The sequence below is a fragment of the Mycteria americana genome, chromosome 4, assembly GCF_035582795.1.
Source record: "Mycteria americana isolate JAX WOST 10 ecotype Jacksonville Zoo and Gardens chromosome 4, USCA_MyAme_1.0, whole genome shotgun sequence".
Taxonomy (NCBI): Eukaryota; Metazoa; Chordata; class Aves; order Ciconiiformes; family Ciconiidae; genus Mycteria; species Mycteria americana.
In genome coordinates this window covers 45,520,950-45,545,311 of record NC_134368.1, presented here as the reverse complement: position 1 = coordinate 45,545,311, position 24,362 = coordinate 45,520,950, and the positions used below count along the sequence as shown (strand labels likewise).

Below are 24,362 nucleotides of genomic sequence, written 5' to 3'. Positions count from 1 at the left end.
GACTTTCAGTTCTCTCCAGCCTTAAGGCTGCATTATAGTGTGTATCAAGATTATACTATCTAGAAGGAAGCTGTAGCTGTAATTTACAACAAGAACATGGCAAATTAGTCAGCAATCTGTTTTTAACATAGTGGTTTAGAGCAGAACGTGCCCTTTCCATAGGAGGATCTCCAGCAGAATCTCAGGAAAATTGAAGCAGCTGCGGCCATAAAAGGAAATGTACATTAAAAATGCCAGGGAGAAACCACAGGCAAGGATCCTCCTGTGCCATTTATAGCTCTGTGATTAAATGTCCCTTTCAAAGCTTTGAACGGAGATAGAAGTCACGTTTACATTTAGATACATAAAAGGGATAGACAAATAATAACATCAGTGGTTCAGCTGATGATGAGGCGATTGCTGCAGTCTGTAATAACCTGGGATCTGTCACTGCAGTTAGTGTCTGAATAGAAACCTCTGAGAATAAGAGCATGGGGGTACAAGAGGCAGCAAGGGTGCATGGTCTTCCCTCGTGTACAGGAGTGGAAGGGAGCAAATGAAATATTGTGATAATCTCACCATTCATATTTTTACAGAAGAATGCTGATTTGGCTATTGAGATTTTCACGAGCAAACTCAACAGGAGTGTGGATCAAATTCTTCCTTCGGATTGCTTTAGGGAGGGATAGGTTGATTTCAATGCGGTCGTCATCCTCTTCTGTTACTTTCCCTTTGGTTGCCCTTCTGTTACTCTCTGTTGTTTAAAAAAACATTGAGATTAACGCAGCATAATTTCTCATTGTGTTTACTTGGCAAATTGGGTAGCATGTTTAACTTTTGAAACTGTTCATCAGAAGTGCACTAAGTGCATTTCAAGAAGTGTATGTCAAGAGTTATTTCTTCCAGCTTTCCCATTAACTGGTTTACAGTGATGAATGCATCTTCCAGTAGAGCAGTCAAAATTAAATAGCATGAAAATCTATATGGGTTTCGGTTCTGCACACAATGAAGTCCATTGAAGCTTTGCCAGTGGCATCAAGGGATCCAGAGTTTAATGTATTACCTACACTGTTAAGTACTATGGAAGCGAGACGAGAGGGTGGGCTATGTGCCTTCATAAGCCGTTATTAATAATATGAAATTACTTATAACAGGTTAAAATCATACATGATTGCACGTGCGTATTCATGTGTACATGTACATTTTATATAAAAAATCTTCCAAAAGGTCCTTGTAGAAAGGAAAAATTCAAATCTCTCCACCATTGGCTGTGTAGAGGATCTGTTTATTGGGAGCTGTAGCAGAAGCTTATCAATGTGAAGGTGCACTGATCAGTGGGGTAATTGCTGAGCTGATCTTTAAAGCTCACTGAATACTCAAGAGGAGAAAGTAAGTTTAAAGATTGGAAAAACTTACACTAGTCCTTATCTTAGACAGGATTCCACATCAAAAATTAGATACTTGGTAAACTTTCCAGCCGTTCATATTCATGCTGCAATTACCTCTTCATAAAGGAATGACATTAAATGCAAAAAGAAGCATGGTAAATACTCAATTTTAACATTCTTAAAATAGCACTGATGGCATTCAGTGGCCATAGAAGTGAAGTCTCATGCAGACTTCTGAATTATTATCATAGAATCATATAATTGTTTGTGTTGGAAAAGACCTTTAAGATCATTGAGTCCAACCTTTAACCTAGCACTGCCAAGTCCACCACTAAACCATGTCCCTAAGCACCTCATCTACACGTCTTTTAAATACCTCCAGGGATGGTGACTCCACCACTGCTCTGGGCAGCCTGTTCCAATGCTTGACCACCCTTTCAATAAAGAAATTTTTCCTAATATCCAATCTAAACCTCTCCGGCACAGCTTGAGGCCATTTCCTCTTGTCCTATCACTTCTTACTTGGGAGAAGAGACCGACCCCCACCTCTCTACAACCTCCTTTCAGGTAGTTGTAGAGAGCGATAAGGTCTCCCCTCAGCCTCCTTTTCTCCAGGCTAAACAACCCCAGTTCCCTCAGCCGCTTCTCATAATGCTTGTACTCCAGACCCTTCACCAGCTTCCTTGCTCTTCTATGGGTAGGGCAAGGCAGGCCAAGAGTGGTTTTGAGATTTTGTTAATACTTCTGTTTGATAAGCGAATGAATCCCAGATCATCTGAAGATAAGATATGGACACAAATTAACACACAATTGTGCTTGATCTTGTATTGTAAATTGTTTTATATCGTTAACAGTGTGCACAGTTTAACAACAGATAAAATTCATGAGGCCCATGCTTCCCTTGTTACTAGTCAGTAATATAGCTAATCTGTGATGTTCTACCTTCCTGATGTTATTAGGAAAGCTTTAGTGCTCTGCAGTGTGTGCAAAATTGATATTGTGAGTGATTTTCTTTCCTGTTTCCTTGGCTATCCTTAGTAGCAATTATAATTTCAGACTACTTCAAAAACCAGCCTATCTTACTAAGCTCTTGGGGGAATTAAAAAAAAAACAAAACCAAACAAGCAAGAAACCGTTTCCAAAGCTGCTTTTTATTTTCAAAGCCTTACAAAACAAAAATGCATTTTTTTGACTTTGAAATGTTAAAAATCACAAGTCTTGTCTCTTTCATTTGCATTGCTTGATCTCCTGGGTCAGTCAAGACTCTGTATTGGGAGCGGTCATAATTCTCCATAATTCTCTTGCCACTGCAAGATTTAACCTTGAAGAAAGAGATTTTTTTACTAATATAGTTTGGTTAAATAAGTTTTAATAAGAATGAATAATCATGTAAAATTACCCAACTACTAATCAGAGTTTTACGTGTGAAAGTATAGTTGAAATTCAATTCTCAGTTTGCTGTTCTTGGTGCATCAAAATTCTCCATTTGTTTATTAAGTCTTTTTGCAGGTGACTTCCTGGCACATGTTGACCCATCCTTCAAAACTTCAAGCATTATTATATGTTACAGAAAAAGATCTTTTGAACTTTGTGGCAGCTCTATAAAAGTTACAGTGTGCTCCGGGGAGGTTTCTCAGGTCAGCCTGCTTGCTTGACTTGCAAGAGTGAGGCCAGTATCTGTAACGCTGCAGACACAGTGGTCCTGTCTCACCAGAGGACCAAGGCGAACCGGAATACCAGTGGTAGGTGGCAGAATGAAAGATACCCCCAGAAAACAGAATCAAATGTTCACAGTGGGCTCAAAAGCCTTTAAGATCTACTAAGCCTAGACTGTGTTCAAGTCAAGAGCTTGCTTTGTTTGCAAGTCTGTAATTTCAAAGGGGAAAAACATAAATAACTTTAAAAAGGAAGTGGTCTTAGAGAATGGGAACAAAAATATCAAAGGTAACTTTCTAAAACTTTCTCATGTGTTGAAGGGGTAAGAGCAGATAGGTTAGAGGCATATGGTGCATCCTGAATACCGTTTTATTTATTTCTCTACAAATGGAGACAAGAAATAAAAGAATCTACCTAATGTTAAAGTCTGTGAAAGCTCTTTAGATAAAGAGAAACAAAATTCTCCCAAGAGTGTTAGTGTGTTGCTATGTGAACAGTTACAATGCGGTAGCAGAAAATGTTTACTGAGTGCCCACTATTCTAGGAAGGATTTTCTGTAGGCTATATCAAAAGAGAAAGAAGTGTTTTGATGCCAGTTAAAAAGATCTCTCCATGTTGTGAGATTTGTTTGGTAGTGTTTACTCTGAAGGACCGTGGCAAGCCTATTTACCAAGACTTGAATAGACGCTAAAATTGCTGAAGAGTTTAAGAAGACATTCAAGGACAATTTCATTATTTTTAATTATTAATATATGGGTAATATGTATGTGTGAAGGACAAATTTATTCAGAAAAGAGATGCACAGACCCATCCCTTCATAGGGTGTCTACCAAATAACTAAAAGTGCAGTTGTACCAGAAATTATACTTATACATTGTTTAGTCAAGTGGCTGAATCCAACGGTGTTGATGAAAATATGTTAGCAGAAGTTCTCTGTTCACAGAGCTTTTCCTGAGGGTGTTTTGAGCTGACTAGGGATTTTGGGTGCTTATTTGTATTGCTAGCCTGTGCTTAAACCTGCATCTCCATCACTGTTGTCACCCACTTACTTAGGTAGGTTAAACTTGTCCATGCTGCTGTCACACCTCCATTTACAAGATTTCCTCATGCAGTATGGTTGTTGAAATTGAAATCTGGAGGAGGAAGAGGATAAATAACCCATTCATTAAGGCAGTGTCACAGAATTTTTAACGAGGACAGATATGACTTATATTACGTTTCCTAATAACCTGGAGGTTGACACCCTCGGAAAGAGAGGATCTTTAACCGTGTAAGGCATTCATTCGCAATGGGATTGGAGGTATTGTAATATCCAGGTATTCTGTGGAAATAGGCAAGCAAAGAAATCTTTGTCGAAACGTCTTGCTTTGTCAATGCTGATGACATTATTGAATTGCTGTTAATTAGGTTTTCCTTGATATTTTTGTGTGAAATAATGTCCCTAGCTGATATCACAAAGATGATGTTGACTGTGCTCATTGTCTTGTTGATGCCACTATATTATTAAACTTCTTCAAATGGATTTTTTCACATTTCTCTAATAATTAAATATAATTTATTAAAGTAGTCAAATTGAGTATAATTATACTTATGATTTAGTTCATGTTTTCTTTCTTCAAGGAAAACTTTGGAAATTAGTATAAAAATTAACTATAATCTTAAAGGTGTTTCTCTGTTCCTTCCTTCTCAGCATTGTTATTGTGTTGGTTTGGTTTTTTTCTTTTTAATCAGAACTCTGGAAGGCAATTTCCTGATCTTTTGATTTTTCCTATGTAAGTGCTGAACTGCATTTGACATGTCAACTCATAATGTTGTCATAATGTCATGACTGTGGTTTCAAACCTGTGTCTCTGTGGGATTTCCTCAGGAGCCAGGAATCATAAGCAGTGTTTGTAGATACACTCTATGGTATTACATTTCACTGATAAATGGAATGCAAGCAGTGAATTAAGACGTGTTTTTAGTTAATTATTAAGCATTATCATTTTTAGAATGATCAGAAGAGAAAGAGCTGGGCAAAACTCTTCATAATTCTAGTAAAAGTGAAATCACAGTATATATGATTTTTTGATTAATTTGACTTTTGAGAGTGATCTGTAATTGAAACATAGTTTTGGTCCATATTGTGGACCAAAACATCACTATTAAGGATACTTTTTCCTTAATTCGAGTTTATTCTACTTGCATCCATCTTTGTTACATTGTTCCTGGGTACTAAAGTCAACACAACAGTGGAAAAATGAGCTGGCTTTTGTACAAACTGTTATGCACTGCACAGCTACTTAAGTGGAAGTAGAAATTGATTGCAAGGTTTTTTTCAGGGGTGAGAATACTGTGATGATCAATGTAGTGTAAAAATGTAAGAGAGGGAGGTTAAAAATGGTTCAGAAAGAGCCAATGTGTAATTTTAAAGCACTAAGCCTGTAGAGGTATCAGCTAGAATAATTTCACCTTTTGACACATAAACTGGGACAATGCATGTCCCATCATTGTCCCAATGCATGTGACGTTCCGTCAGTTCCTAGCGCTTGGAAAAAACCCCAACGTTATGGTCCTCTGGGAGACTAAGCACTAGTTATCATTTACCACTTGCCAAGGCCATAAAGAGAATAAATGTAAATATATTAGTTTGGCAGTAACTTGGGAGACGTAGCTGCCTCTGTCTTGGGTGTCCAACAGGTCTCCAGTGAATAGATGCTAATTCCTGTGCCAAATGGAATATTTTTCAGGGTGGATGGACGGAAACCAAGGGGTAAGGATTAGGATTAAGCAGCGGTGAGGTCACATACGGAAACTACTTTTCAGTGTGGAATACCCAATCAGAGAGAAGGTAATAAACTGTGTAAACTTAGTAGTGAGGAGATGGTTTATGAGAAGAAGGTGAAAACATGAAACAAGAAAATAGTCATGTAAAAAAAGACAGGAAAAACATCTAGTAATATTCAAGATAGGAAATTAAATTACAAAAACAAGTATGAGCAAATTCCCAGAAGTGTTCCCTCCCTGTTTGTTCTTAGGCCAGTGCCTGTCGGTCTTGTCAGGTCTGTGGCATGATAAGCCAATGAAGACTTCATTTTCCCTCCCCTTTTTTTTGCCCTTCGGATTACCAGCATGACAAGTCTTTGCAACTTTAGATGACATGAAAACAGCAGGATGCTCCGGGTGGTGCGATCTCGCATGGTGAATGATGATGGAAAGCTGATGCCGTGGTCACTAGGTGGTAATGAGGTCATGGAAAGATTAACTTTGGCCGGTGCTGCCTGTCGCCGAGCCCGAGCGCGGCACTCGGACTGGACCGGCCAGTGTCCCATCTCCGGGAACGTGCAACACAGAGGCACCGCTTGTTTGAGGGCCATGTGTCTGCATTGCTCAGCACCTGGCACCTCTATTTCTCCGGCTCCAGAAGAGAGCACTGATTGAGCGCAGGCTGCTGGGTTTGCACCTTCTGCCTGTTGTCCTCCCTCTTTTTGGGTCCCACGCAGTGTAACTTCCCTCTCCCTCCCCCTTTACTTCAGAGGACCTCCAGTTTCTTCAAAGTACTTCTTTGGTGTTGTCAAAAACCACAGCTTGAATCATGAAATAGCCTTCTGGGTAAGTGACTGAATTTCCAGGTGCTGTTTTCCAGCCTCTGTGGTGCTGTGAAGCTCCTCCCTTTGCTCACAGGCCATGCAGCAGAATTGAACTCGCACCTTTCAGAGGCTGCCATGGTATGTAATTTCTTATTTCATCTTATTGTCTGCCTGGGGTGGCTTATCCTAGTCTTGTATTCTTCTCTATAATTGTCTTTATTAATCGACTTCTTATGGCAGCTTAGCTTAACTCTCCCTGAAGTCCACAATAACTTCTGAAATATTTTGACTAGGTGGAAGAAGTCCAGTGCGATTATCTTCTGCATTGTATTTTAACCTCAGGAGATCCTGGCCTCCCGTGCCCCAAACTGAAGGACATGCAAGTGCTACAGGAGCACGGCAGCATTTGTATTTCCACAGTGATTTCCAGGGGAAAATATTAGCATGTATTAAATGTTTTCTTCATTTTAAGAGGTTTTTTGAAAGTATGTTAGTTGCTTCTCCTCTAAGTTAGTAGTTTAAATATACCTCTCTTTCTCCTCCATTTCTGACATTCAGTAATAGGATAAGAAAGAAGATGAGTGCTTGGAAGTTCTTGGAAGAAACATACTTTGTCTTAATGCAACACCATGTATGTATGAAATGGTTGATGAAAATGATTATAATATCATAGCCTTAAAAATTTTAAAGGAGAAAAAGTATATTTTTTTTTTATACCTGCTTCAAGCCTGTTATGATGTGAAATGAAGTTTGTGTGCACTGTGATGTAAAGTAGGATTTATAGCTGCTATGTAAACCTTGATAGGATGCTTTTGGCATGCTGAGCTGTCCCATACTTGCTTCATTGCTTTGTGGGTAGTTTCTGCAATATGTAGATCCAGTGGAGAGATTTGAGGGCAAATTAGGCATAGTACATTAAACATGGTGATAACAAGTCGTAGATTCTTTTCCTAATGCCTAAATCTTTGCTTTTGTGGTAGATAGCCATTTATACTGTAGGGCATATATGAATAAATTTTGTCTTCTCTCTGCTGTATGTCACTGTTCATTACTCTAAAAAACGAAGGTATAGTGCAATTCCTCTTGAAGGCAATTGAAGTGTACGGTGTAATGGAGAGCAGAATAGATCCGAAATCCCATACCTAGCCTCCCCTGCATAGCAGGGGGACAAAGTTGTCTGGATCCTTAAATGCCTGTTGCTAGTACGACAGTGTAGCAACTTGCATTGAACAGGCCCTTTTAAGAAGTGGAGTTTAGCTTGGTCTGCTACCAAGTATTCTGCTTCCAGAATAATTCTGTTAAATTATCTACATCAGGGTTTGTGTAAGAAAAAAATAGCTTTAAGAATTTGTGCCAGCAAAATATGGCAGGTTCAGTATCCAGTATCCCCAGGCATAGAATATTGATGTCAAAGTAAAATCTAAATTTCCTATATTTGACAGAAAAATACATTAACATAGAAAATGTGCTCTGAGGGGAATCTGCCTTGCCTCTTTAGTGCTCTGAAATGTACAGTGTCACTGAAGATACACTGTTTTCAGAGTGAATTATTTATGGAAGGCACATCTGTGTTACATGGCTCATTAGTCCAGTAGTGTGCTGCTTCTGTGGTTTGCTGTCCCCCAAACTCAGCTGTGTCCATCATCTTTACGTCTGTTATTCCTTTATAACTGATAACTAGTTGCAGTCTGATCTCGGAGTAATAGAGCAATCCCATACCACAAAACTGAAAGGGTATAAACACCGAACTAAACCATAATGAGAAGTCCAGCATGGCAAACTTCCAAAGAGCAAAAGCCTCTTTCTACATGAAATAATACAGCTAGCATCACATGTAATGAAAAAAACATTAAAAAGTGTAACGTGCCCAGGTCTTATCCGCATACTTCTTACATACGTGCTTATACATTTGAAATGTGGAGGTTTTGCACTTTCAAAAATCTGGGCCTTCCTTTTATTAAAAAGTGGGTACTGAAGTTAAAATCAATCAATCGCTATTCTGAACCAGTATGGTGATTTCTATGCAAGCTCTTCTCTAAACTTAGTTCAGGCTACTTTTCTGCTCACTGTCGGAAACAGTTTTTTAACTGCAGTATTGAACCGGAGTCCGATTACTTCAGGCAATGCTCCTTCTTTAATTCATAGGCAATTTGGTGCAGGATTTGAAGCAACCTGGTTTGACTCTGTTTTGTCAAATCTCAGATGTGCTAAAGCATTTCCATTTTCTGTAGAATGTTAAATTTTCTCATGAATTCATGTTTCCAACCCTCAACAAACCAGAACTGCTTTTTGAGTTTGCAGACTCAAACAGTAACTGTTACAGACCCTAATTTCCGTATTAAGAAAGATGTGACTTTAAACTCTCATAATAAATTTGAATATCACCATTTACTCTCTTACTGATTAATTTAACAGGCAGATTCAGTTTAAAAATAAAATTGTTGCGGCACGGACCTTTTCCTTTGACAGGTGCTTGGATACTTGTTCTCCAGGATGCTTGCAGTCTCTTAAATTGTTCACTCGTAGGAAAAAGAGACTTTGTCTAGCTCCAGCTAGGATTTCCCCTACGCAAGAGATGGAGTTGAGGGAAAAAGCCTAAAAACTCTGCGTGGGAAGAAGGGTTCAATCCATATAAGCCACAGTGGGAGACTGAACAGCAAGTCCGCTTTCTTCTGCTGATGGTGCTGTGTTGTCAAGCTGCAGAATTTCACCTGTTGGTGACTGTCGCCTTTCTGAGACTCCGCTGGGGCATAACAGCTAATTCAGGCTGTCGGTGGTGTCACACTTGAGTGGTGCATCTCCGAGCAGCGTGGCCGTGCTGGCTCGAACGGCCTCATCCTGAAGCCTTGATTCAGATCTGGAGTTCAGCTGTGGAAGGCAGTGCAGACATCGCTTTCATGCTCTCGTGTCCCCCTTTTTTCCCAAGACGGGGTGCTTGTGTAGAACGGGAAGATGTTGTGCAGATTATAAATTAAAGAAGTGAAAGAGAATGGCAGTGAGAAACCTACATCAACTGACACAAGTATCAAGTAGCTCAGTGCAAGGAATTGTTATAGTGGTCAAAGTGATAAAGAAAAATTTCCTGGAAGGTTCATCAGACCAGGGAATAGTCTACAAAGGGAGTCAGGAGTTAGTTTTTAAAAAATAAATGGATAAACCTTGAAGGATACTTTAGAGCAAAAATCTTCTGGCAGGAGGAGAATATACAATATCCACATAGACCTTGCTAGCTTCTCTGGCTTTTTCACTTAACTGCTTTTTTTTTTAACCAGGTGTCTTTCACTCTTGTATGTTGAGATTTATAATATTCATGGGATGTAAATGAAACTACACATAAAAGGCATAATGAAAACACATTCTATTCTCTAGTTTTGTCTAATTTACCTGAAAAAAATGTTATATTCACTAGGCATGGTATTGCTTCTCACAAAACTTGTGTTTTCCTTTGTAGGTGGATTTGTGTGGGTGTAATCACAATTCAGCAATCCTAAAATAAAGCCATAAGATAGCATGTTTCCTTCCTTTCTTTAAATAGAAACATATAGCTATAAAGCCCAATGAGAAGCAAATAGCAGCTGAACGTCACATGTCATCCCGCTTTCTCTCATGTGCATCGATGTGATACCAAAATGACATCTGTTAGGGTATTTCTGTAGTGAAAATCCATGAAGAAAGAACTCTGCAGTACAGCTGCCCAGACTTCAAAAAATGTTACAATAACAGCCTTAAGTTTTTGTTTAGTGGAAACATGCTAACAATATACTCAGGAACAATTGCGGTGTAGTGAGAAGCGAGTGCTATGTATTTCTTCCTCTGCCAAAATTCACCTGCTTTTATACTAATTGTACAATGAACTGATTTTCATTTTGGACAGTCTTGCTTTCTGTATGCAAACCTCTCTGTTTCTTCATTTCTTTCATTACTTCGCAAAATGAACTGTTTGTTAAGAAAAAATGTATTCATATTCAGTTGTCTATTTGAGCTAAATGTTGCTTATTCTGCCTATTTTGGAGGTTTCTTTGAGTCCAAAGGCTTGGAGCATCATTTAAGATCGGTACTTGATTTTGTTGCTGTTGAGACATTAACTGCCAAAATATTAGTAAACATTAAAATATTAATTTGTACTTTTGAGCCATTAACGATCACTTCTGTTGTCCCCTGAGCAAATTTTCAAACCACCTTCCTTGTACTTGCTCCCATGGTGACATCTGTGGTAGCAAACAACTTTCCCACAACAGTGTAGAGGCCATGGTTTGATGCCCTGCTTCAGATCTCTCCATAATATTTATTTTTGTCACAGCAGTTCCTAAAAGTAAGGGAGGAAAAGGGGTTAATGAGATCTGTGGTAAGATCATTGCGTGCCCTGTGCTTGCCATATGCTTCTATTCTCTTTTCTTCTTTTGCTTAGGTAGCAAATGCTCTGAGAGCAGGTACAATCTTTGTTTGTTCAGTGACAGCACAGTGGTGTCTGTCCTGTCATGGAGACCGTTAAGGATTTGTGATAATAGTATTAATACTTGTATAGAAAGTCTCGCACTGCTGGAGTGGCAGCTTTGAGTAACCCATGGTTAAGATCCCTATGTGGCTTTCTGCACTGCAACTACCCCTTGTAATTGTGCTTGCGTACATGTTGGGAAAGAGGGCTGTTGTCTTCAACCAATGTTTGGTTTTTTTTGTTTTTAAATGCCCTTTGTTTAGTGATCAATACAATAAACTATATAGATTTTTTTTTTTCCTTTTGTATACACCACTCAAGCCACTCACCATTGTCAAGCATTCTAAAATAGGCGTTCTTCTGGGAAAAAACTTCATGGTCAGACTGTTTTTGCCTGGTTGGAGGGAGCTGTAAACCAAAGCATGAACTGCTCATGACAGGCGTGTATAGTACATAGCTCAGAAAGCCTGATAAATTCTGGTTTCCTACATTACACAGTGTTATGTTTTAGCTTGGTAGTTTGTAAGTTATGCAGCCATGACAGAGCAACATCTCCATGGAAGTCTGGGAGCCGTTCCTAGTCAGGAAACTCTTACGGTTCCTGAAATTATCTCTTGGGTTTTTGGATTGTTTTTTTTTCCTTCTTGCCATAAAAGACTTAGGTTTGCCCTCATATCCTGTTTCCTTTGACACGCTGAGTTGATTATTTGGATCTAATGAGGCCTTCTGAATAGTGTGAGATGTGATAACAGCATTGTTCCCCACGTGAAATATTTTAGGAGCAAACCTCGATTTTGAGTTTGTCTCTTTCATGGGTTACAGTAGTAGACTACCATGTCCAGTGGGGGAAATGAAGATTACGCTGAGAGCCTAGCACACGTTTGTTCCCTGCATAGCCTTATTGCTAAGGGCTGCTTTGTTTTCCCTCTGTAAAAAAGTGTCATTCTCTAACACTGAAGAGTTTGAAATAGTTGTCTTAGCATAGCAATAGTATAATATCAACGTAATTTTACTTTGCCTCCCTTTTTAAGCAAATAAGAGAAAGAAAGGCTTAATGTTGTACTACCCTCAGTGTGCCTTTCTACACCTAGTTGGTTACCAGGTACGAGTCTGCAGAGCAGACAGTTAAGCATCAACACCCCACTACAACTGTGTGCCTAGCACTGATACTTTATACGTACCTTTTTTAGTAGCTTTTCAAATAGTGTCATGATTCTAAATTTCATATCGCCTACTGCAAGATGGGGTTTTCAAGCTTTTATAAATCTGCTGGTTCATATCTGGTTTGAAGAGAAGGCCTCCATGAAAACAAGCCAATTGGAGAATTTTAACATGAAAAATTAATTTGTTTTCTGGGTTACACAAATGCAAAGAAAATATCTTTGCAAAAAAATGTTGTCTTAATAGGGCCTATATGTTTTTACCCACAGATAATTTATAAATAGGTGAAAAGCTTTTGCTTAAAAAAAAAAAAAAAGGTAGTTAAATGTGGACAGAAACCAAATACAGAAAAATTCCATCCAGAAAGAAATTTTTCAGAAATAAAGACTTGATCCAGCATTTACAGGAGACAGTGGAAAATCTCTTCTCAATGTTGTTGCTTTTTCATGAGACCATAATGCCTTATTCTGGCAAACTCCTGAGCATGTGCTTGACTTCACGCTCCAGACTAACCCCTTTGACACTAATATGCTGAAGTTAAGCATATGTTTAATGTGCTTCACTGGTTCAAGTCCTAAATAAAGGGAAAAGATTATAAAACTGAGCTCTCAATGTAATTTCCGTGGTAGTTTTTGCCACTAGCAAAGTTAAAAGGGAAAATGTCTTTGTTGCATAAACACAGAAGTCTTTATGGTTAGAAGAAGAGCCATATCAGGTCAAATATCACTCGGATGTTTTTGGGAGAAAAGTATTGTTCCTACCTGCTGGGTTAGTAGCATGTCTTGGTAGGTTTTATGCGCTGGCAGCTCTTTCCCAAATTTGTTGCCTTTCATTAAGTGCAGTCTTTAAGGGGCAATGTGGTAATCTTCCGTCCCTTTGCCTTCCCATTTCTGTGTTCCTATAATCTGAACACAATTTTTTAGATTATTTTACATTTTGTAACTATTTTTTTTTTTCTTTATGGCTTAGCAGACAGCTGGAAAAAATCTACTGAAACATGCTTTTGGCAGTTATCACTCTGTGATCATAAAAGTTAAACCCAGGATGAAAGAGAAAGTTAAGTAAAATACATATAAAAAAGAAGTAGAAAGTATTGCAAAGACTGAATAGCTAGTACTTTATAGAACAATCCAAGCAGCTTCAAGTTTGTCTTTTAATGCAAAAATATAATCATTTGATAAAAAAGGCTTTTCCTTCGCATTGTTTGATTAAATAAGAATGAACTACTGAATCATAAGGTGTAAGAGGGTTAATAAATACAGGGAATACTGGGTCACTTCCTAAAGAGTTCAGTTTCTTTCTCCCTTGGAGTCATGTGGTTTTGATTTTGTTTGTGAACTGTGCCAAATCTGTCTTTTCGTATGATTTTGAATATCTGCAAATGCAGTTTCTTTAGTTAAAATTAGAAGCGTGCTTTAGATCTAAGAAGATGTTAGTGAACAGAAACATGAAAAATATTTTCATGACCTGGGGATGACCTCCCTGCTGGCTGAGTCTCTCAGTGAGGGACGTTGGTGTGTATCTGTAAGGTGTCCATGCCCACATACACGCACAATAGTGGAGAAGTGCTTGTGTACAGTCAGAAAAGATTTTTGCATCCCCGCTACCCAGTACTGTTCCCCTGTTTGTTGAATTACTGGCCTTGAATTAAGAGCTAGTCAAATGCATATTGGATCAGACAGCACATCTTCTTCCTATTTGATTGGAATCAGTATTTCCTAGACTTCCTTTTCTCTTCATTAGAGAATTTTTTTCCTCTCAAAAAGCCCCAAATGCCTGAAACTTCAAAGTAAAAATATTGCTGTAGGGCTTATCAGGAGATGCCTTTTGGCTGTATTATGCTCTCCTCTGTGGGCTGGCTAGTTAGCTTCATGGGGTCTCTAGCCATGAAGAATGACAGTATGTATGAGAAAAGTAATGCCAACAATCTCAGAATATTCATTGGTAAATAAAGGTACAAAATGCATGAAACCAGCTTTTAAAAAAGTGCCAGACTTTATTATATCTCTTCATTATACCTCGCCAGCCTCCTACACCTGCATAAAATTGAAATAAAATGCAATAAATCTGGAAGGTAGGTTTTCCTGACAGTTTTCCTCTCACTTTCACTGCTTTAATATTGGTCTGAATTACAGAAATATAGCAAAATATTTCAGCTCCTAGTGTTTTATTACACTTACTAAAAAATACAAATGACTACTCAGGAATCGTGGTGAATACACTCAGGCTGATGCCAGATACCACTGACACCAGTAACAAAAGCCCTTTAGACTCTTATTAGGGGTGGAATTTGCCCTTAGATAACATGTACATTTTCACTAAAATGATGTTTCCTTCTGCAATGGCAGGAAAGCGCTCGTCTGATGTACTGGTAGTAACATAAAAGAGAAAGAAAATTTCAAGTGAGATGAAAGGGACCACAAAAGGGACCAAAGATGGATTTGCTGTAGCTTTTTCTGTTGATCAGAGGAAAAAATAATTAGACAGTGCTAGGAAGAGCTACTCAGTTTCTGATCCTGCTGGTCATTGCACTTCAACATGCTTGACATATTGGAGGCATAGTGGGTATTATTGTAGGAAATGGCTGTTATTCGCTCTTTTGTGAGGAACATGCCTTCTTACTTTGAACTAACCTTCCTGCTTGCACTTAGAATAAACCCTAGGTAGCTTCATTTTGTATCAAATTGCACAAAGCTCTATTGCCATACATAGAGCCCATTATAAAATGCCTAGTTGCTCAGCCGCCGGTTCACTTTCTGCACTTACAGGTGCTGTTCAAGGACAGGATTGTGATTTCTGTTGTTCTTGACTGTAGACCATATGGACAACAGGTACCCCTCTCTCCTTTCTTTTAACGGAGAACTGTCTTATTACTCTTTGGAGGGAAAACCCAGTGGAAGCTCTGAGGAGAGCTGAGAAAATACCAAGCTTTTATGTTTTTTCCCTATATGAGGGCAAAATCTATTTTTAGGACACTAGGATGTGTATCCCTGAGCAGACCTAAAAGCCATTACAGATACTTTGTTAAGCATCTGTTTCTATCTTACGAAGGCTGTTCTGTGTCTCACAGCTATACAGCTGTGCTGTGGCTTGACGTGTTGGGGTCAGTATCCATATGGGATTTTTTTGTCCGGAGCTCCCTTATCTAAAGGCAAAACATCTCTTTAAAGCCTTCTGAACCCACTTCCATCTGCTATTGAGACAAAGGACTTGTCTGGTTCAGTCATCTCCATCATTATTCTTGAGTCAACAAGCTGTTATGTGATTCACTTCTTCCTCTTACGCACCAAGCTTGATTTTATTAGCCTCTGCGCCAGTTTAGCTTCCTCTCCTTATACTGTCTTACTAGGAATCATCACCTTTTTTCTTTTTTTTTAGTGTTTAAGGTGTTATGGGGAGCATTTTCTAAAGGGTATCTATATTTCAAACATATGTGAGTGTGAAGAGATAGACACCCTGCCCAAGCATCCAGGTCTGCATTTCTACCTAAACTGGTTATAAATAAATCATTAAGGTACAATAGCAATTTTAAATAAAATTTTACATACCGTTGAAAAATTCCGAAGCCAGGCGTTGCAATGTTTGGAGATGTAGTGTTGGGCTGCCAATCGTGATCGCTCTCTACCCACTTAACCTTTTTTTTCTTCTGCTTCCTGCTGACCTGATTTAACTGGTGCTATCTCAAGAACAAGTACAATCAAGATTTACTGCTGGCTATCACATAGCATTCATACCTTAAATGCAGAAACTTGGAGAGTATTAGATGCTAAAATCCGGCTGGAGGTGAAGTGCAGCAAAAGAACAGATCTCAGTAAGTCACTTTTTCATCAGGGTTTCACACAGTTTACCAGGTTTTTAAGCCTACAATGCAGCTGCAGTTTTTCTGGCAAAAAAACCCCTCCTAACTTCTAAAATGATGGAATTCTGTTTGGTTTTTTTTTTTTTTTTTTAATAATTTATACCAAAAGGGTGATCTAAAGCAGTGTTAGGACTAAAAGAAGCTACCTGGGTATTTGTTGGTTTCTGAGGATATTGATGTAAATCGGGTCATTTATGTCCTGACGTAAATGGTGTCCTCTGTTAGTCATTACAAGTCAATCTCTCTTTTTTTTTTTTTTTTTCCAAAGGAGCAAGGTAACAGCATAATTAGCTTTTGCAGTTTGCCAATGTCTTTCTTACTGTAATTTACTTTAAAAGGGCACTTCATAACTCTTTCTGTAAACTCCATGGCCAATAATCACAGAAGCTAAGATCAATAAATATTAGGGCTCATCTAAGCAAGGGAAGCTAAATAAATATGCCAGTGCAAAAGAAACTCTTATTCTGTAACATGCTGTCTACACAAGGGACTTGTTACCGATATATATTTATGGGGAGATTTTACCCCTCTCCATCTGTTAGCAATGACCAATGCACTTCAACATCATCTGTCTGAATCACAGATCTGCAGCCCACAGGTTTTCTCACAGAGTGTCAGATTGTGACAAAACAGCAGTGGAATAAAATAATATTCCAGTTACCAGTAAAGAAGGAACATCCACTATGCGTAGCCTCAGTGGAGTAACCAGTGCCATAGCGATGCCTCGGAAAGGCTCCTGGAAATCAAGGAAGGAAGTCTGGGGGCTTACTACTAGTTATTCCTAGATCCTTAAGCGCAGAAAGTGTTCCTTTCCCAAGGACTCATAATGTCTTCACGATGGGAATTGTAATCCTTTTCAGTCAGAAATAGCTCTCCTCTACAGAGAGAAAATACAAAGAGTTTTGCCAGGTGAAGATGAGTTCTGTGAGCGCGCTTCCCTCGCACGTGCTTGCTGCCTAAGGTAGCACATCGCTGAAAGCTGCCCTAGCTTGCTTTCCTCCGGAACCACAGCTTCACAGCGAGTACTGGGGCACGAGGAGGAGCCCTGGCCTGACTTTGCTCCCTCAGCCCTCTTCAGATTTGCCTTCTGCTCTGGGCGCTGCTGGGGAAATCACAGTGCCCGTCACTTCCAGCCTGGAAATAGTCTCCAAGTGAGCTCGTGCCTGCGCTTCCATGCTTTTGGCCACCCATTTGGCACAGGGAAGCCACATGGCAATGTTGAATTGGGCTTGTATAACTTACTCGAAAAGAATTACTTACACCTTTTCACTGACTTTTTGTTTATTTCTGGTAAAAAAGGAGAGCTACTTTTGTTTCTTCACCTTTTTTTGTCTGGCATTTCTGCCTACCTCTTTGACTTTAGAGTCTGGGATCTGAATATAATTGGGTTATTTCAAATTTTTATTTCTTGTCTTCATGAAATGAGGATGAGGAAAAGCAGAGCCCAAATGTGTCTCCTGCTGTTAGGAGGCATTTGAACGAGTTTAGCTTTGAAATTTCCCATATATTTGTTACATGCAAAAGGAATGAGAGAGATGAGCTCAGTCCTTTTGAAGTACTCCGATGGCTGGCAGGTTCTTTCGTAGTTGTAGTGAAAAAGCCGATTCTAGAGTTTGTGAAGAGAGAAAGCTTGTTAAGTGAACTTGATGAGGAACCATCATAAATACACATCTAAATTATATATCAACTTCCTCTTCATCAGAAGGCCTGTTTTGATGATGGATTGAAAAAGTATCTTTGTTCTATGTGCCAACCAAAACTGGAGGGATACAGTGAGTGTCTTTGAAATGAAAATTCACTTGGTCACACATAGTTATAAATGGAAAAGCCACCCCTCCTACTGAGCACAGTGGAAAAGATGAATTCAATCAGTTGTATCCCACACCCAGCATCGCAGTGGACATATAGAAAGTCACTTGTGTCATCTCTGTACTGGCAGCGTCATTCACAAAGAATCCCAGCGTATGTTTTAGTTCGGGTTTTTTTCTCGCAGTGAGAGAAAAAATTGGGAGGTGAAAAAAATGTACATGTTTCGTACTCTGCCACAGACTGGTAAGGGTGGTTCAGGACATTTCATTTCATGTTTGGTTTCTGAGGAGTCTCATCTTCAATGCTGAGCTAACGATACCTGCCGCTGTAGCGCTCTAGTGAATTCTGTAAATGCAAAGTCCTATTCCATTTTCCTAGAGCATGAAAAATGCAATGCAGCGTAAAACTAATCTGGTTAATCTGGTTGCATATATAGATGGTTATTTGTTACTTCTAAAATTCTGATGAATTTTAAATCTGCTTTGAACTTCAGAGAGAGCTTTTTAACACACACGAAATCAGGGTTTTGTGCATATCGCATTTCAGTGTTTCTTGTTAAGTTAACGGTTTTGATTAAATAAGTAAACTTGTTTTGCTTTACAAATGATTTGTTATGCTTTAAGTCGTCATCAGTTCTATTAGATAGCACCACCAGTTCACGCGCAGTAACACAAATCTAGCAGGCAAAAACTGTTCTTCTCTCTGGTAAAGCAAGCGGGCTTTACCCGAAATACCGAGCTCAGTGCTACATGGTGCAGTGCTTCAGTGTAAGGGCAGGGCGTTGTGGAAAAATCAGCATTGGGATGTGCCAGCAAAGAGCTGTAGGCGGGGACAGGAGGAGCCGAGCAGATGCTTTGCCCGCTTCTCGTGGGAGGCTCTGCCAAGTCCTGTAGCTGCGGGGGTGAGAGTGGGCTGTTGGAAACCTGTAGAAAGCATCGAGTCACGCAGAACCTTCTTGGTGGAAATAACTGTCTTGAGCATGAGGTAATCTGTCTGTAGAATTTCACTTCCAGCGCAAAGACGTATAAGAGCCTATTTTGAAGCCCAACCGACAGACTTTATACTGAGTAGAATGGAAATTGCATCTTAATTTGCACATGTCAAGGCCAGCAGAAACATAGCTGTTCTTTGTGAGCTTTCGCTCCGGGTTTAATGTGCTGTACAGACTTTGTTGTTAACTTTAATTTTAAGCAGTAGTGTTCAAATAATTATGAAAATTTCCAGATAGAGCTTGAGACCACGCTTGAATCATAGCTGTTAAAAAATGCATGCATTTTTTTAAAGCAGGAGATTGCCAAAAGAGCCTTGATTTTCTTTTCCTCTTGTTTTCTTGTCAGTGTATTTTCTAGCAGTTAATGGCAAGAAAGTGAAAGATTGGATTTTTCAAAGGCCTTCATTGTTGACTCATTTCTGCTTTCATGTAAGCCACCTGTGAAACTTCCAGTAGTTTCTCTTTCAGTCAGGTTAGACCAATGCTACATCTTAGTAAATGTCACCCTAAAATTATATAAGGCCTATACAATCATTTAGAAACTAATACTGCATTGCAGTTCTATCTTTCAATGCCATTTTCACACAAGTTGTAGAGATCAACCTTTCTATTGAAATGCTGTTGAGGCAGGTTGCAGATGTTTAGTTTACAGGTTGTTAGAAATCTAAATTTTCTAATTCTTTCACTTTCCAATCTCACCTCCTCATTTGTTTTCTTCTTTCCCTCTCTTACTTTTTTCATATTCAAAGGAGAAACCCATTTTATAATCCTTGGTTTTCTATGTAGTTCACCTCCAGAGAGTTTCTTTCTCTTTGAACTACTAACAAAAATGTGGAGCATAAGAAAGTCTTCAATCACATTTAATGAATGAATTTCTTGCCAGCAGGGGTTCTGAGATTTTCCGTGCCATTTATCTACAAGAAAAGTTTCCTGGTTGCCGTATTAAAAATGACAAGCAACTGTAAGTAATCAAAAACACTAGGTCTGTTATTTCAGGAACGTTGCTGGCTTTTCTGTAAGAAATACAGGAAGGCAGAAGAAGGACTCGAGTTTTTAAGGGTATTTGAGGCTGATTCACAAAACAGTTCATTAAGCGCTTAAACTTTCCAGTAGTTAATTTTTTTTCTTCCATATGGCTTGCACTTCCATGAGTGAAATACTGTACATTTTAAGGTTAACTGCTTGACATTAAGACCATGACTAGTGGCATGACATTGCCTTGACTCATAGTATATATAATTAGTAGGTGCTAAACTTTTTGTCCCTACATTGTAGAAAATTACGGTCTTTAATGTACAAATACAGCCTGACCTGAAAATGGCAGCGGTTAGTCATCTTTAATTGGACGACCTGTCTAATATTAATGATGTACTTACTGTTCCTAGGAAACTGCAGAAGACCTTAGCTGACAGTAACTGCAGAAGCGAATGGTGACATTTCACAATGTTTGTCAGGCACCAGAAAGGCACGACATTTAAAAATACTTTTTCCTCAATCATTTATCAGGTTGTAATATACCACACAGTCAATCTGAGAGGGATGTAAAAGCCTTCTAAAAGCCATAATGATGTGATCACTTAGGTTTCACCAGAGATACTGAGATATTTATAAACTTGATTGCTGCATTTCATTTCTTATGACTTGCCCTGAAAGATATTAGTATCCATCCATTCATTTGTTATCAAAAACCTCTGTATCTGGGCTGAAACTACATTTAAGCATCTATAAATGTCATGCTCACATTGTTACACAAGACACACTTTTGCTATTGTGAATGAGAGATTATAGTTTGAAAAGATATTGTCAGAAAATGAGTAAAATGAAATAAGAATTTTAAATATTCAAGCAATGGAAATATTCCTTTCTGTTTGTCATATCTTCGACCATGGGAATCCATTAAAACAATTTTACTTTTTTGTGGGGGTCAAATAAATGAGAAAAAAACAGTTATATTTCTTCATGCTGCTTCTCCCTTAAAGCTACCTCCAGTTCTCTGCAATGGAACAGGAGCGTGTCTACTGATTTGGAGAAGCTGTTTAAAAGTTCATCATCAAATTGAGATTTACAGACTCTTTTAATAAAAAAAATAATTATGTGAGGCAATTACAGTTACAGAATCCTATGAAGGGTGATTAAGGTCTGCATTAAATGGCTTGTGAAGGATTGATGGGAAGAGCAGCTCTTCCTCTAGCTAAGTAGCATGCTAGCAGGAGGTGACTGAAGGCTATTTTCCCCATGGGGTGGGCTGTTTTCCAGAGAAGCCTGAAGCTTTTAGACATGGTGTGGCAGGAGATACTCAATGAATAGACTAGGGAACCCATAAAGTGAGGAGTGCTGGCTTAAGGACTGGACAGCTGGCATCCTCGGCGTTTGAGGTATCTGTGTTAGCCCATGGGGTGGAGGAGAGGGAGCTGGTTCCTTTGGGAGCCGTAGTGAGCCTGGGATGCTGGCTGCATCGCAGAGTCATTCACTAAAACTCAGGCAGCTGGGTTTGCTTAACTCAGCCAACAGAGCAATGGCCTCAGCTAGCAGTCTGCCCTCCAGCTTGGACTTCTTTGTCCTAGAGAAGAAGATGATTAAAGAAAGGATTTAGGTAAAACTGGCTCCAAAAAAAGGTTTCCAGAAGGTACACCATGAGTTGCAGTTTTTACTGTCACATGAAAGGCTGAAATGCAAATGCAAATTAAGGGCTTCATTAACTTCAAAGTTGTATCAGCAGATAGTAGCCTGCGGAAGCTCCCGTGGCTTTTTGGGCGCTGTGATGATAACTAATGACTTTAGCAACATTGTCCCTTTTTCCAGAATGGACTCCCTGACTTTGCCCATGATGGGCATGGACAACTAATGAGCGAACTGCTAATTCCCCTGCAGTCAGCTTGTAGCATTAATTTGTTTCTGCTGAAATAAACAGTAAAAATTGAGTTTGTTTCCCTTGGAGCAGCTGCAAAGTTTAGATATGAGAAGGACCCATGTTTTCCATTGTTCTTTTAGATGTAAATTACACTGTTGAAATGATGAAGAGTTTTCCTAAAATTGTCGGATGCAGTCTGAAATTCAATATCGTCTGATATTGAGCAGAAACCCAGTATTTCTTTGGTTGCTGTGCCCAGAAGTAAGAAAACGGGCAGCACTGGGGAGCTGGCAGAGAACAGTTCCCATGCGTGTGGACCTCACAGCCTTGTTCTCCGCAGCCAGAGGATGGATAGGAGATGGATTTCTTTGCTTCAGAGAAAGGTGTAAGAAAACGTCCAGGAGAGCTAAAATACGAACACAAAGTTAAGTTTTGAAGCAAGGCTGTTATTCAGCTCTCTGTTATCTTTCCCTTTTCATTCTTTTGCATTCGCTTTTAGATCATTTTTTTAACTCTTGGTTTACTAGCAAAACTTGGAGTTCTGCTGACACCTCGCTGCCAATGGGATTCTTTGAATGCTGGTTTCACACTTTGTGTTATAAGTAATGTTATTTTTCTCTATCAGCCTAAAAATGGTCATTGTTCCCTTTCACTGAAAATCACTCTCTCTTGTGTTGTGTAGGGAAGTGCTGCTTTCCAGATCAATCCTCCATGCCGTAATGGTTGGTATATTTGACTGTCCCGTTTTTCTTCCTAAGGAAAAGGGGGCTGATCTTTTCAATCACTTTTCATAGGAGAGACCTTCCATATTTCCAATGACTCTCTTTGCCTCTTCCTGAGCTCCTTTTAGCTTTTAATGCTCGTTTGAGATGGGTCATTACCACTGAAGATACGCTGTAGCTGAGGCTGTACTCTTGGTTCGCTGTAGACTCTGTGCCTGTTTTCATGAACCCTTCTAAACACTGTTAACGACTCTTTGGGGAAGGGGGCAAGCCATACTGTATGGGAAACACGTGTTTCTGTTTCTTCATTTGAACCAGGCCTGTAAAATTCAAGTGGGAGAGAAAGGTAGGTGATTAATGCACAGGGCTGGGAATCAGGAGAAATTATTTCTCCTTCAGGCTTCCTTAGTGATGTCCTAGGCAAAAACACAAATGCAAAAGTGTTCATATTTACCGCAGTAACAAATTTGCCTGTTAGCTTGTGAAGCACTTTTCCCATAGGTAACATGACAATATACATATGCATGAGTATTCTGAGACTATGTGATGTGCAGTGCTGCATATTTTATTAATTAGTATCCATCTGTTTTAATGAGATTGGGTTGATTGCATGGTCTTGATGATTAGACCTCTTGCATTCCCTGGTATTAACAGATACCAGGTAAAAACATAAATAGGAGCTCAATGCCAAAAGAGGAAATGGAGGTTTTTAGTCACAGTAATGGCATTGCGTCTATCAGATAAAATGAAGCTATTTCACTGAAACTAGAAAACTTTTTAACCTATCTGACAAAAAATTTCAGGGCCGAATCCATATGTACAAAAACATCTTAGCTGGAAGGAAAGAAGTCACGGTATTAATAGCCCTCTGTCTGCTAGCATCTTATCACTGGATTAAGGTTAACAAGCACAGGCTGAAGAGTCGTAAGTAGATATGGCTGTGTGCTTGATTAGCAATTAGTTAGGTCTCATTTGTGTAACACTCTTCCTGGCTTGAATTTGCCCCTGTAATAGTGCTAAAGGCTATTGCAAAGTGTGTTCAAAGACTATTCAGAGCATATAATCATCAGAACGTTTGATTAAAGCTGTTACAGCAGAAGAACTGCATTTAAAAAGGAAAAGGATAAGAAAAAAGGGCTTCAACCCAGAAAACAGCACATTCTTCATTTTAGTTCCAGGACAATCCTCTTAATCTCATTCAGGTATTTACATTATACTAAAACCTCTCTGGAATTAGGGCCCAAAATGTAGTATTTTAAAAGGTAAACCCTTCACAGCTCTCGAAGGCCTATCTTGTGTGTTTTTCATGTCTAGGGTCATGAGAATGTGACTAATGAGCAATTGGGAATATTGGACTGCTCTTTATATATTGAATATATATATGAATAGATACAGAATATATATTGAATACATATTATACATTGAATATTATGTATGAATATACAATATATATTAAAACAACATTGAATATAAGCATAATACTGGACTGCTTATTGGAATGTTAGATGGGAATGATTAATTTTATGAGTTAGGTTTTATGACTATCCAAAGCAACTTCTGAATAAGATTTTTCAGATCACTAGGATGAACAGCTGTTGCTTTGGTAAAAGAACTGCTGTTTAATGCATGTGTAGTGTGATAAGCTTAACCTAATCTTGAAGATAACATTAAAGATAAGAAGCTCTGTTAGTGTCAGTTTATATATTTAAAAACTACCTAATCAAGACACCCTTTTGTAGTATTGAGGCATCAATTGCATTAGATCTCAACAGCAGTAATATTAATGGCTGTGCTTAGCATTTCTTTTGGCGTACTCTGTTGTCCTCTGGTATTCTTTCTCTGCCTTAGGCAAACAGCTGAATATAAATTACTATTTGTTTAGCCAGAGTTTAGAAAAAAACCTAAATCCACTTTTCTGAAGGAAGCTTATAGCTTCCGGGGG

At 38.9% G+C, this 24,362-nt stretch overlaps 1 protein-coding gene across 1 annotated transcript in view; it reads left to right on the top strand.

The window, feature by feature from the left end:
• CPE (carboxypeptidase E) overlaps window positions 1–24,362 on the top strand; it is a 60,217-nt gene that overhangs the window by 15,523 nt on the left and 20,332 nt on the right. The gene's annotated exons all lie outside the window — the stretch shown is intronic.